This window comes from Rhipicephalus sanguineus, chromosome 10 (assembly GCF_013339695.2).
Source record: "Rhipicephalus sanguineus isolate Rsan-2018 chromosome 10, BIME_Rsan_1.4, whole genome shotgun sequence".
Taxonomy (NCBI): domain Eukaryota; kingdom Metazoa; phylum Arthropoda; class Arachnida; order Ixodida; family Ixodidae; genus Rhipicephalus; species Rhipicephalus sanguineus.
In genome coordinates, this window is record NC_051185.1 from 18245724 (window position 1) to 18258462 (window position 12739).

A 12739-nucleotide genomic window follows, 5' to 3' on the forward strand; every position below is an offset into this window, starting at 1 on the left:
AATTAAAGCTGTCAAGATGGTTGTGACGTTTAACGAAGATAATGCTTGAGCCCATCTTTTGGCTTTCTGCCATGTCGAACTGACATGTAAACGCACGTGTAAATAAATGGCATTCTCACTGCGCACCATTTGAAATTGCGTTTGTCTCATGGAAAAAGTTCTTGCTGATACTTTGGCCATTCCATGTAACTTTTTTTTTTTTTTTGTCGAGTTTCAGAAGTGGGGGGGAGGGGGTAGGAGGGGTCGACTTATATTCCGGTTTTTACGGTACAAGCCGCACAATATACACTAAATTAACGTCGGGACTAAAAATATGCGAAGAAGCAAACCAGCACGGAGAGCATGCCACAGGGCGTCTGCTCTTTTGTTTGCCCCATAAATTCGATGTCACTTCTGCCATGCTTTTCGCAATGCATTGGGATACGATAGGGCCTCTCCTTAGTCTTTCTTCCTCCATGGGTTAAAAGAACAACAACAACAAAAAAGACCATGCACCAAGCACTGTGCATCAGTACCCGCTGTGACGGCAGCAGTGGTGTTTTACCAACCAGTTTCGACACGCGCGCCAGTGACGTCACTTAGTGATGTAGCCACTGCGGTGCCACGTATCCCTCGACAGATCCTTTTACTAGTACACTTACAGGAGGATTCTTGGGGGCCGGAGGAGCGCCACCAGCAGCGCTGGAACCTCCACTGGTTCCCGACGTCGAAGCATCAGAGGATGTTCCGGAGCCGCCAGAAGTCGTTGTGCCACCAGAGGTGTTTGATGATGTTGTCGCCGATGAAGTGGTAGAGCCGGTTGAAATTTGCGATGTCTCGTTTGTAAGAGGCCTCAATGCCTCGGGGCCACTTCTCTGCATACATCCAATGCGGCCCGAACTGTACAAGTTCGCAGAGGAAAATTTTTTACGGGTGTGCGAATATTCGAAATTTCGAATATTTTTTTAATAGTGTTTGCTATTTGATTCGATTCGAACTCGAATTTTACTATTCGAACTATTTGAACTTCCCAAAGACAAATACAGTCAACGTCCAATTGAAAGTGACCCCTTCAGATTTTCGATATGCTTATATATGACCTATCAGCTGACCTATGACCTATCAGCTGTGACCAATGGAGGTTAGCCGGCCTCCAAACTGCTATGGAGACATGGTATAAGGGAGGATGAATTAATACGGCACCCCAAAAAACAACAAAACAACAACGATGAGGTGCGGTGCAAATCCACTGACTTGTTCCCGATTCCTTCTGTTTAATACATTGTTGGCAGCCACCAGTGGCTGCACTGATGAGACTATTGCGCAAGGCACAATGGTTGAAAACAACATAGGCGCAATCAGACACAATGGGCAACTGTGATCTTTGTCCATTATTTTTTGAAATTGCCGTTAGCATGTACTTTGCCCAAAGTAAAAAAGAACAAAAAGAAATGAAAGGAACAATGAAGCTAAGGCAGCCAAACACCAAAATAAAGCATACCGCACTAATGCCGAAGCACCCACTATTGCTTTGGCAGGCCAGAGTATCATCACAACACGAAAGTATTGCAGTGCATTGTAGTACTGACTGAACTTCAAGAGTGCTTCGGCATGTAAATCCGACAGTACATACACTTTTACATATATGTACTGTCTTGGACTAGCATAGAGTGAGAAAGCCTACTATGTGTCCAGTAAGGAAATATTGCTGAAGAGGAAATGTCGTGGGAGGCAGCATTTCAGCACGAGGACTTGTCTTCACCGGGTTAGCAAATGCCTTCCTTGGGAATGTGTCTATGTACACCTCGCTCGCCCTCCTCCACCTAAAAAGTGGAGCAGGAGAGGAAGAAGCTTGGGAAATGAATAAATAAATAAATAAATAAATAAATAAATAAATAAGGGAAGAGAGGGTTACTGCTTATAGAGAGGTTGTCATGACAAACGGCAGATCACAATTGTGCAGTAAAGGGCTGGTTACACTCCAGCATTTTCAGCGCATCATGTGGCACTGGCCGAAGATAGCTATGTTGCATGAGATACGAAAAGTTGAACATGAAAATAATTACGATGGGTATTTAATAAATATTACTGATATTTACCCCCTGGTTTTGGACTGCCTGATCCAACGACGTCCGGTGCTCACCAGTTAAGCTGACCTGGATATTCGGCAGCGTGGACGTTATCCTTCTAGTAGTGTTTACTGCTGCCTGCATAGACGAAGAACAGTGCGATTATTATTGAGTAAAGAGTTTTAAGCTTCTGGAAAATGCTGATCTCAAAAAGGCATCTGCTGTAAAGTCTCTTCTATGCATTTTAAGTTTAGTCACAATGTTGTTGCATTCCTTTCAGAAGTTGTTGTTCTCATTTTTTTCAGCCACCATTTAACTACAAGGCCGTTACTTTTGGTCAATCACTGCGCAAGGTTGGTTTGCCCCGTGACCCGCTTCCCATGAATTTAAAGAGATACTGATGCAAAAATTTTGGTTTGGCATTTTCTTGCTGCAATATGTCGGTGGGGGCCTGCAAGTCATAACACGGCAAAATGCTGGTCTGAAGTGTCTGAAAGGTGTGTTGTGATGCTAGTGCACGTGAACACGAGCGGGAGCCCCGAGTCAAACAATAACTGAAAATCTATAGTTACACGGGTGTTCTCGACGCTCCAATCTCGCCGTGTACTCTTTCTTTGCTTCCTGCGATGCTGGCAGCTCTGATTACAGTGGAACGTATGGCTATGATCAGCAGGCAGATCGAGTGCACCACAGAAGCATTCGCTACTGGTGGACGCTGAAGGATCACATCACGAAACGCAGCGATCAGAAGAAAACTTTCTTTCACTGCCAGACCGCAGCGTATCTAGAGCTGGAGGCGAAGGTTGGACAGTTTAACCGGCAGCCGCGCTCGTGTTGCAATTGCTACCGGGGACCTCAAAGTGCATCTAAATTAAAGCTGTCAACATGGTTGTGACGTTTAACGAAGATAATGCTTGAGCCCATCTTTTGGCTTTCTGCCATGTCGAACTGACATGTAAACGCACGTGTAAATAAATGGCATTCTCACTGTGAACCATTTGAAATTGCGTTCGTCTCATGGAAAAAGTTCTTGCTGATACTTTGGCCATTCCATGTAACTTTTTTTTTTTTTGTCGAGTTTCAGAAGTGGGGGGGAGGGGGTAGGAGGGGTCGACTTATATTCCGGTTTTTACGGTACAAGCCGCACAATATACACTAAATTAACGTCGGGACTAAAAATATGCGAAGAAGCAAACCAGCACGGAGAGCATGCCACAGGGCGTCTGCTCTTTTGTTTGCCCCATAAATTCGATGTCACTTCCGCCATGCTTTTCGCAATGCATTGGGATACGATAGGGCCTCTCCTTAGTCTTTCTTCCTCCATGGGTTAAAAGAACAACAACAAAAAAAGACCATGCACCAAGCACTGTGCAGCAGTACCCGCTGTGACGGCAGCAGTGGTGTTTTGCCAACCAGTTTCGACACGTGCGCCAGTGACGTCACCACTTAGTGATGTAGCCCCCCACGGTGCGACGTATCCCTCGACAGATCCTTTTACTAGTACACTTACGTTGCGCGCTTGTGGTGCTGGAGCTCCGCCCCCAGAAGCATTAGAGCCACCACTTGTGCCAGAATCGTTGCTGCCAGAAGTCGTCGAGGATGCCCCAGAAGACGAGGCCGACCCACTGGAGGTCCCAGAGGAAGCACTGCCTGTGGAACTTGTCGTTCCCGTGGAGATCGTTGAGGTCTCCCCGGCGGTCATCTGCTTCAGCTCTGATACTCCTCCAATATGGCCCGAAAGCTACAAGTTGGCAGATGAAAATTTTTTCATTTCACCACCCTTGCAGGCTTTTCATTAGTTCATTATATAATTAGGAGAACAATCTCTATCGTTCTTCCTACAATAGAAAAATAACCACCACCCAAAAATTTACAAATGACATATGGACCAATAGAAGAAGGCACAAGTCACACAACAAAGGAAGCACTTTTATGATTGGGTCATTATTTTTTATTTTACAGTGCACTAAACTCCATAGTTCTGAATGTGGCCATGGAGTGGTCATGCCTAAGACAAATTTTAAAAACTTAGAACAAAAAAAACTAAGATCTATTTGCTATGTTGTCTGCTCCAAACATCTAGCTACATGCTGCAACAAGAATTCTTCTATCTTTAACAGTTTGTGATATATTGCAGGAAATGTCATGCTGGGTGTACAAAATTGGTATTTTGAGAAAATGAAGAAAACAGACAAATGTGACATTTTGTTGTGGAGCGGCACAAATGTGTGTGCACATCAGGGGCGTAGCCAGAAATTTTGGGGGGGGGGGGGGGGTTCAACCATACTTTGTTCGTGCGTAAGTTTGTATGTGTGCGTGTATATATACGCAAGCAAAATTGAAAAATTTCAGGGGGGGTATGAACCCCCCCAACCCCCCCCTTGGCTACGCCCCTGGTGCACATGCACACTTGCAAAACATTACTTGTCTACAATTAGTAGACCCTCAAGGCAGCGAAATGCAAGCATGGCATCATTGAATATGTTGTTTTTGAAGTAACGTAGCTGACACAGGCCAGAACCACAAGTAAAACAAGGTTTATTCCAAAGACCTGCGATCGTCGTCTTCCTCAGTCTGCTCAGACCTATGTGCACGCGCCGTGCAGATGCGCTCAGCCGCAGTTCCGCAATTGGCGCGATACAGCACTTCCTTCCCCTAGAGTGTCTGGTGAGAAATTGCACTTTTTTTCTAAAACCTGTCCGGAACTCTTCTTTTGCGAGTTGAACGTCTGGGCAGGACAGGGTCTTCCACTGCGCTTGCAGGCTGGTCTGTACCCGCCCCTTCGTCTGTTTGTGCGCCGAGTTCCTTTGCGGGTAGTAGTTGTGGCAGCGAACCTTCATCGCCGATGTTCGTTTCGCTCTCCCTTGAATGGGTCACGGAGGCTTCTTGCTGCGCTTGCTGAGCTTCCCGAAGTCGCACCTGGTCGACATGTCGTCGCTGTTCTCCTTCTGTATCAACAGTAAGCAGCCGACCCCCGCTGGCCGCCGTCACCGTACCAGGCAGCCATCTCTGTCCACTGCGGTTATACTGTCGTGACCAAACTCGTGTTCCAGGAAGAATCAAACGGGAAGGTGGTGCTGCAGCCTTGACTGTCTCTTTTGTGACCTCTCGCACCGGGAAATGAGCACTTAGTCTGGTTCTTGGTTGGGCACCTAGCAACATCTCTGCGGGCGATTTGCCGTCCTTTACCGGCGTTACCCTGTACCGAAGCAAGAATTTAGCAAGTCGACATTTCAGTGACCCTACTTTGTTCTTCTTTAGTGCTTCCTTGACAGTGCGCACTGCCCGCTCTGCTGCCCCGTTCGACTGCGGATAATAAGGGGCAGTTGTCACGTGACGGACATGGTTATCCCGAAAGAAGGTCTTTGTCACCACACTGGTGAATTGGGGCCCATTATCGGACACCACTGTGTGAGGCAGGCCGAAACGAGCGAAAATACTCCGAAGAACTTCCACTGTGGTGTCAGCCGTCGCTGTTTTGAGTGGGACTGCCTCTATCCATTTCGTACCTGCGTCCACCAGCACAAGGATCATGTGACCTTCCACAGGACCAGCAAAGTCGACATGCAGCCGAGACCAGCGCTTGTCAGTTTCAGGCCAACTTGAAGGAACCTGAGCTGTAGGTAGTGGCATACACTGCACACAGTGCGGACAACTTTTTACCAGACTCTCTATATCGTGGTCCAGAGCCGGATACCAAAACAACGCGCGTGCGAGGCTCTTCATTGCCGTGATGCCCGGATGGCTTTCGTGCAATTCTTCCAACATGAAAGAACGCGCTCCCTCCGGCAGAATGACACGATGACCCCAATAAACTAATCCGTTGCTCACTGTCAGCTCATCCCTACGAGTGAAGAAAGGACGGAAACACTTGTTCCGCACTCAGTTCTCCTGGCCAACCCCGCAGAATCCATGTCATTACTTGACGAAGCACTCTATCTTCAGCGGTGTTCTCTGCTAGCTTCTGGGGACACAGAGCAAACTCGTTTAAAGCTTGCGCGTGCAGCACGTATTCTACCGAAGAGGTTTCTGTTGCGCTTTCTTGATTAGTCAGAGGTAAGCGGCTCAAAGCATCGGCGTTACCATTCAGCTGTCCTTTCAGATATTCGAGCTCATACTGATACGCTGACAAAAGTAATGCCCAGCGTTGGATCCTTGCTGCTGCCATTTGTGGAATGGGCTTGTCCTGATGAAAAAGCCCGGTCAATGGCTTGTGATCAGTGACCAGCGTAAACCGGTTGCCAAAAAGATAATCTCGAAACTTGGTCACACCGAAAACTAAGGCAAGCCCTTCCTTTTCCAACTGCGAGTAGTTTTTCTCTGCAGCAGTCAATGTTCTCGATCGAAAACCTATCGGATAATCTTTGCCGTTGATGCGATGAGACAGCACAGCACCCAAACCATACATGGAAGCGTCACATTCAAGCCAAAGTGGCTTACAAGGATCATAATGAATTAGAAAGTTTGCCTTTTTCATAGCCTTCTTCGCTTCTTGAAATGCGCTTTCTTGCGCCTGTCCCTATTTCCAGGCAACTCCCTTCGTCAGCAATGCATACAGTGGTGTAGCATGGTTGAGAGGTTAGGCAAGAATTTGGAGTAATACGTGATTAAGCCCAGAAAAGATTTCAACTGGCTCACCGAAGTTGGCGACGGTGCACCTAGTATGGCGCCGAGATTGTCTTGCAAAGGATGCAGGCCTTTTTCGTCGATTCGGTGGCCCAGAAAAGTCGCTTGTTTTTCTCGGAATCTGCATTTGGTTTTATTCAGCTTCAGGCCGCTGTCCTGCAGTCGTTGGAACACTTCTCGCAATACCGACATATCGTGCTTCTTTTCCGCGACAATAATGTCATCTAGGTAGACTTTCACTCCTGGCAGACCTCGGAGGACTGAACAGAGCTGGGGCTGAAGCGATTCCAAAAGCGAGGCGATTGTAACAGTAGAGTCCCTTATGTGTGTTCAGCACTGCGATGCTTTTAGCTTCGGCGTCTAGAGGAAGCTGGTTGTATGCGTTCCGTAGGTCCAACGTACTAAAGACTTTACCTCCAGCAAGCGCTGCGAAGATATCGTCACCTTTCGGCAGAGGATACTGTTCCAAGTAAGTAGCCGGATTCACCATTAACTTGAAGTCCCCGCAGAGTCTTATGTCACCGTTCTTTTTCGCCATGGGGACTACCGGCGTTGCCCATTCAGAGACGCTGATCTGGGAAAGCACTCCCTTCTTCCACCAGGCGATCAATCTCTGCTGACACTTGGGCACGCATTGCATAAGGCACGGTCTGTGCTTTGCAAAAACGAGGCCGAGCACCTTCCTTGATGTGTAGCTTAACGGGAGGCCCTTCACAGCAACCCAGTTTGTTGTCAAACAGCTGCGAAAATTCGTCAAGTAGGGCTTTCAACTGCGCATTCTGTTGAACAAAGTTTACACACGCAGCGCTGTTGGCGTCCAAAAGAGACACGCCGGCCTTGCAGAATTCCTCGATTGTACGCCGGCCACAGAGGAGTGGTCCATGACAGCCCACCACCACTAACGTACTGGTCACGGTTACTGCCCCAGACTTCACGTCCATGGTTAACTTGCCAATGACGGGCAGGGGTCCAAGAAAGCATGATAGCCGCAGGGCAGTTTTTGCGAGAGCTGGCCACCGCCTTCCGTGTCTCTCGTATACACTCACTGGAATCACACTCACCGGCGAGCCCGTGTCTATTATCATGCTCAGTTCCTGCCCTCCCCACGCCAAAACCTTCGAGAGGCTGCGACACGTCCCTGTCGGTCACACTGTGTGCCACCAAGGCAAGCATAAATTCTTCGCTCTCACTTTCATCTTCTTCCACGACATATGCACCTGACGTCCGGGAACGACTCCTGCGGCATACCCTGGCCAGGTGACCTTTCCTCCCGCACATACGGCATTTGGTGTTTCGATGGCGGCACGCGTTTGAATCATGCGGCCCGTCGCAACGTTCGCACAGTGGGCGACTGCTTTCCAGGTTGCTGCTCGGCGCCCGGGACTCTCGTCGTCGTAGTCGCAGCAGGGCGTTCATGGTACCACTTCCGTTGCCCACGCCAGTCTCCTGCATGTCACGGACGTCTTCCTGTGCCTTCTTGGAAGCCCTGGCGAAGTCCTCGGCCTCTTTCAAGGTCAGCGTAGCTCGCGTCAACAAAGAACGCCGTGCGTCGTCCCGGATACCGCAAACGATGCGATCTCGTAACATACGGTCCATCATACTACCGAAGTTGCAGCTTTCGGCTAGCCTCCCGAGTTCCGCGATGAAATCTCGCACACTCTCGCCTTCCTTTTGCTTCCGCATGAAAAACGCATAACTGGCTGCAATTTCATTAGCTTGCGGGTTGTACTGATCTTCCAAACATTCCACAACCTGGTCGTAGCTTAAGGTGTTGACTGGGGTGCTTGGATTACGTCCTTGTAATATCCGTACAACGCTGTCGCTCAGCGAAGAAATCAGCAAGGTGCGGCGCTTCCCGGGACCCGTTACTTCATGTCCCTCGAAGAAGGCTTCAAGACGTATGCGGTACGTACCCCAGCTTCCCGCTGCTCCATCGAAAGCTGGTAGGCGAGATCCCATGTCTTCTGGTCGTCCGCCTTCAGCCGAAGATTATACCGGAGTAATATCCCATCCTCGTCGCCACTGAAGTAACGTAGCTGACACAGGCCAGAACCACAAGTAAAACAAGGTTTATTCCAAAGACCTGCGATCGTCGTCTTCCTCAGTCTGCTCAGACCTATGTGCACGCGCCGTGCAGATGCGCTCAGCCGCAGTTCCGCAATTGGCGCGATACAGCAGTTTTAGTGTCAACACAGGCAAAAAATCGGGTGTTCTACGTATTTTGAAATTTATGTTACAGCTGAAATATTAACCTCAGAGACAGCAAACTTGGAAGATAAGGAGAGTAATAAATGCAGTTTCCAAAAATGCTATTTCCGAAAAATTGATTTTTTGATGACTCACTACTGCCCTTGGTCAGGCAGAGACAACACCTTTTGTTAGTGGTAAGACCACTACCAGCACAAACTGTCATACTCTTGACTGTGCCTCGACAAATCATTTTTGAAGGCCTGAAAAAGTAAGTTCATCGCATCAGCCACTGAAACCACACTTTTCCTCATCAACACTGTGCATGCACTACCAGAAACTGAAGGCACTACAGCTGAGTTCTACAGTGCGGAGTGGAAAATGTAGTATAATGTAATAATAAAAGTACTTGGCCAGCGTATAAGAATGAGAAGCAAGGGAACTAACAGACTCAACTTCTGCTAAAACCGTGTAAAGCCAACAAACCACGAAGCTGTACAGTTCAGTTAAGGGGGGACGCGGGGATCAAGTCGCGAAAAATGGCAAGAAAATTGATTTTCTGAAAATCACATTTTCAGTTTCTGTAGCCCTTTTTCTGTCTAATTCCAAGACATCTTCGCTGAAAACCACGTAGAAGTGCTTTTAAAAATTGTTGCGCCCGCTGAGGTGGCGAAAATTATCGCGGAAATCGCAAAAAAGAATGCGTTTTTAAAAAAATTGTAGCTCCGCAACGGAGCGACCAAGCACCACCATCTGGGCTCGTCTGAAAGAGCATTTCTCCGTCTTCAAATTCCCCGCCTTAGCTGGCTCCTCCGTTTAAAAACAAGCGCACAAAAAGCAAACGTTTAAAGGTCGTTTCGAGGCCCCCGATTGGCCGCGGCCGCCATGATGCTCCAGCGCGCCTCTCCATTGGTCCCATGGTCGCTCCCGGTGTGCGTCGTCTGCGGCTTCCGCGTTGCGGGGTCACGGCTGTCGAAAATCACGCTACTTGTGAAGCGTTCGCACTCGTCAACGATAATTACGCTGGTCGACGATAATAGCTGCACCCGGAAGCTCAATTGTCAGACCGTGCATCAGACTGCGATAGCCCGACGCGCTCGTCGCGAACGTCGCAGAAGCACGTCTTGGACCTGTATTGCGTTCACTCGTGGGCCCCGCGGTTAGAAGTTCTGCCCGTCGGCATCTCGGACCTCGTGACGAAGATCACCGCGGGACGACTTTTTATGCTCGTGATCGAACATGGCTAACTTTGAAACATCGGGCACCGCGGCAGCGTACACCGCGATGCCTTACTGCTCGGAGTCGTGGTTAGTCCTAACTACGTTCACGGCGCCGACGAAATCGAACTTTGCGGGGAAGAACATCGTGCTAGCAGACATGCGAAAGCGAACAAGCCGCAATGCGCTTTGTTGCAAGCAACTAATGATATTCGCTGGCAGCTCGGAATCGCTGATCGGCATTTGACGCATCGGCAGCGCCGCGGATGCCACGGCCGCTCGATCTCCCCAAGTTCGTCGCACAGCGATCGCTCGAAGCACCGCGACAATTTCGCGCCTCGGCGCCCCAAAATGCGAGGCCGCAATGCGCTTTGTTGCAAGCAACTAATGATATTCGCTGGCAGCTCGGAATCGCTGATCGGCATTTGACGCATCGGCGGCGCCGCGGATGCCACGGCCGCTCTATCTCCCCAAGTTCGCCGCACAGCGATCGCTCGAAGCACCGCGACAATTTCGCGCCTCGGCGCCCCAAAATGCGAGGCCGAGAACCGTGAAAACATCTGAAGTTGAGAATGAGTTGTTTGAAACTGTTTTCATTTCGTATGGTGAAATCTTGAAGCAATGCACGCATCTCGCGCGAACGTTTCATACTGACGTTCAGCGGTCCAATGCAACATGCGATAATTACAATGGCGCAGTCGTCGAAAGGCTTCGGTTAGCTTGAGGCAACGCGTCTTCCAGAGGAACGCCGTCACGCTTCCTCGCTGATGGAACCCGCAAGTAGATCACCGCGGCAAGTATCCATCCCACCATCAGCGGACGGCGTCCAGGCCTCCATTGTGGTTCCGGGGAACTACTTGTCCGGTGACGTGCTCCTTCGCGGCACCAATGCGCACGGGCTCCTCTCGCCCAGGGACGGCGTACATGCCTCTTCGCCACGACCTGCCATCTGTCGGCTCTTCAGGCACCGTCCGTGGACGGCGTCCAGGCCTCCTCGGCGGCTCAAGCCTCCATCGACGCCGCAGTACCAGTTCACGACAAGCCATCGCACTGGTACCGGTTACCTCGGAACGCGGTTGACGCATCCAACGGCAAGGACCCCGGGAATGCCGTCCACGCTTCCCGCAGCGACAACGGCTTACTCAGTACTCCATTGGCACCCGAGCCGCTTAGGGGTGCTGTCGAAGCTCCCTCGGACAAGGGTCCCTCCTCTGTGAGTACTCTGATCGTGCCATACTCCTCGGACGTCACCACAGGCACCACGCGCGGACCGCCCGAGAGCGCCGCTGAGCTTTCCGCCACCATCGCGCGACTCCGAGTCACGGTGAACGCCTTGGCAGCGTCAATCTCCGTGCTGTGTCCTGCCGCCTTGCCAGCACTGCACTCTCTCAATGCCGCGTTGGCCGCCTCCGCCTCGCAAGACCATGAAGAGAGCTCACCCGAGCGCCGCAGAGAGCTGCGGTGTGCCCTCACGGAGCTCTCATACCAACTCGACTGGTTGGCGTCGTCATGCCCCGGAGTTTCGCCTACCGTAGCACCATCACCGGCTGTTTGGGCAGTTCCGGTGTTCCGCGGTTTCCAGGACGACGTCTTCGGGTGGGTTGAGACTATCAACTCGCTCGGCACCCACCACGCTTGGTCGGACCATCAAAAATGGCTCATTGCCATCAACCGCCTTCGCGATGCTGCCAAGACATGGCATGCCTACGAAGGTGTCCGGCAGCGATCGTGGCCGGAGTGGTGTGCGAAGTTGACGCGTCTCTTTCGCCCGCTTTTTCATAGCCCCACTGCCGACCCATTCTCTACCGCGGATGAGAAGGGTGAGGCGCACCTCCTCGACGCTGCTGTTTGGGAGTCCACCAACGTGCCCTCCCTCGGAGACCAAGCTCACCAACACCATAGAACAGCCTCCGTAGGCACACCTCATCCGACCCAGTTAAAGACTAGGCCCCAAGTTTCGCCGTTGCTACAGGTGCACGTGGTGATGCCAGCTCCTGTCGTGCCTGACACGCAACGAGCATCGAAAGAGCCCATGGCAACCATAAACGTGCTCGTAGACCCACCGGAGCAGCTTCCCCAGATTGCACAGCAGTCTTCAGCACACGATCACCTTCCACCGAGCGAGAAGGTTCTTCCGGACAAGCGCAACATTGTTGCGGCGTCGCTACTCCATCCGCCTGTTGACGTGCCATCTATTCCGAAGATGTCTTCGTTGGACCTCCCACTCAAGGCACTCGGTGTACCAGAAGGACCGCCTCCGGAGCTGTTGGACGTGGAAAATGCGGCTGAAGAACATGATTTCTCGATCTCCACACAGTCATGGAAAATATTTTCTGACGATGGTCCTCACTGTCCTCCCAGTGGTGACCACGACTCATATTCAACCGGCTTTCAGAAAGACGTGGGTATGACACACCGACAAGCCGTGCCAGCCCCTATGGTTTCTCGGATGCTGTGCCGGCAGCCTTCTCAGAGCAAACCACCTACGCCGTTACGATCATGACAGCAAAGCCTATGGCGCCCTCTTGAGTCGCCATCTGCAGCTCTCCATGCCAGATGCCAGCGTGGCCAAGACCAGCAACCCCTACGACACAGCCAATGCCGACCGCCAGAGGCATCGTTGGCACCTGATCGGACCAAGTCGCAGCTGAACCGATATCT

At 50.7% G+C, this 12739-nt stretch overlaps 1 protein-coding gene across 7 annotated transcripts in view; it reads right to left on the reverse strand.

Annotated features, from left to right (window-relative positions):
• Window positions 1-12739, reverse strand: part of LOC119407163 (secreted protein C) — an 88707-nt gene that overhangs the window by 48660 nt on the left and 27308 nt on the right. For 2 of the 7 annotated variants that reach the window (XM_037674032.2, XM_037674031.2), the window contains exon 1: window positions 642-919. The exons of 2 other annotated variants lie outside the window; for them this stretch is intronic. The gene's annotated coding sequence lies outside the window, so the exon portion shown is untranslated. Of the gene's footprint in view, window positions 1-641; window positions 922-2078; window positions 2186-3681; window positions 3790-12739 lie in introns of those variants that run through there. 3 more of the 7 variants (XM_049419797.1, XM_037674033.2, XM_037674034.2) reach the window with 3 other exon arrangements.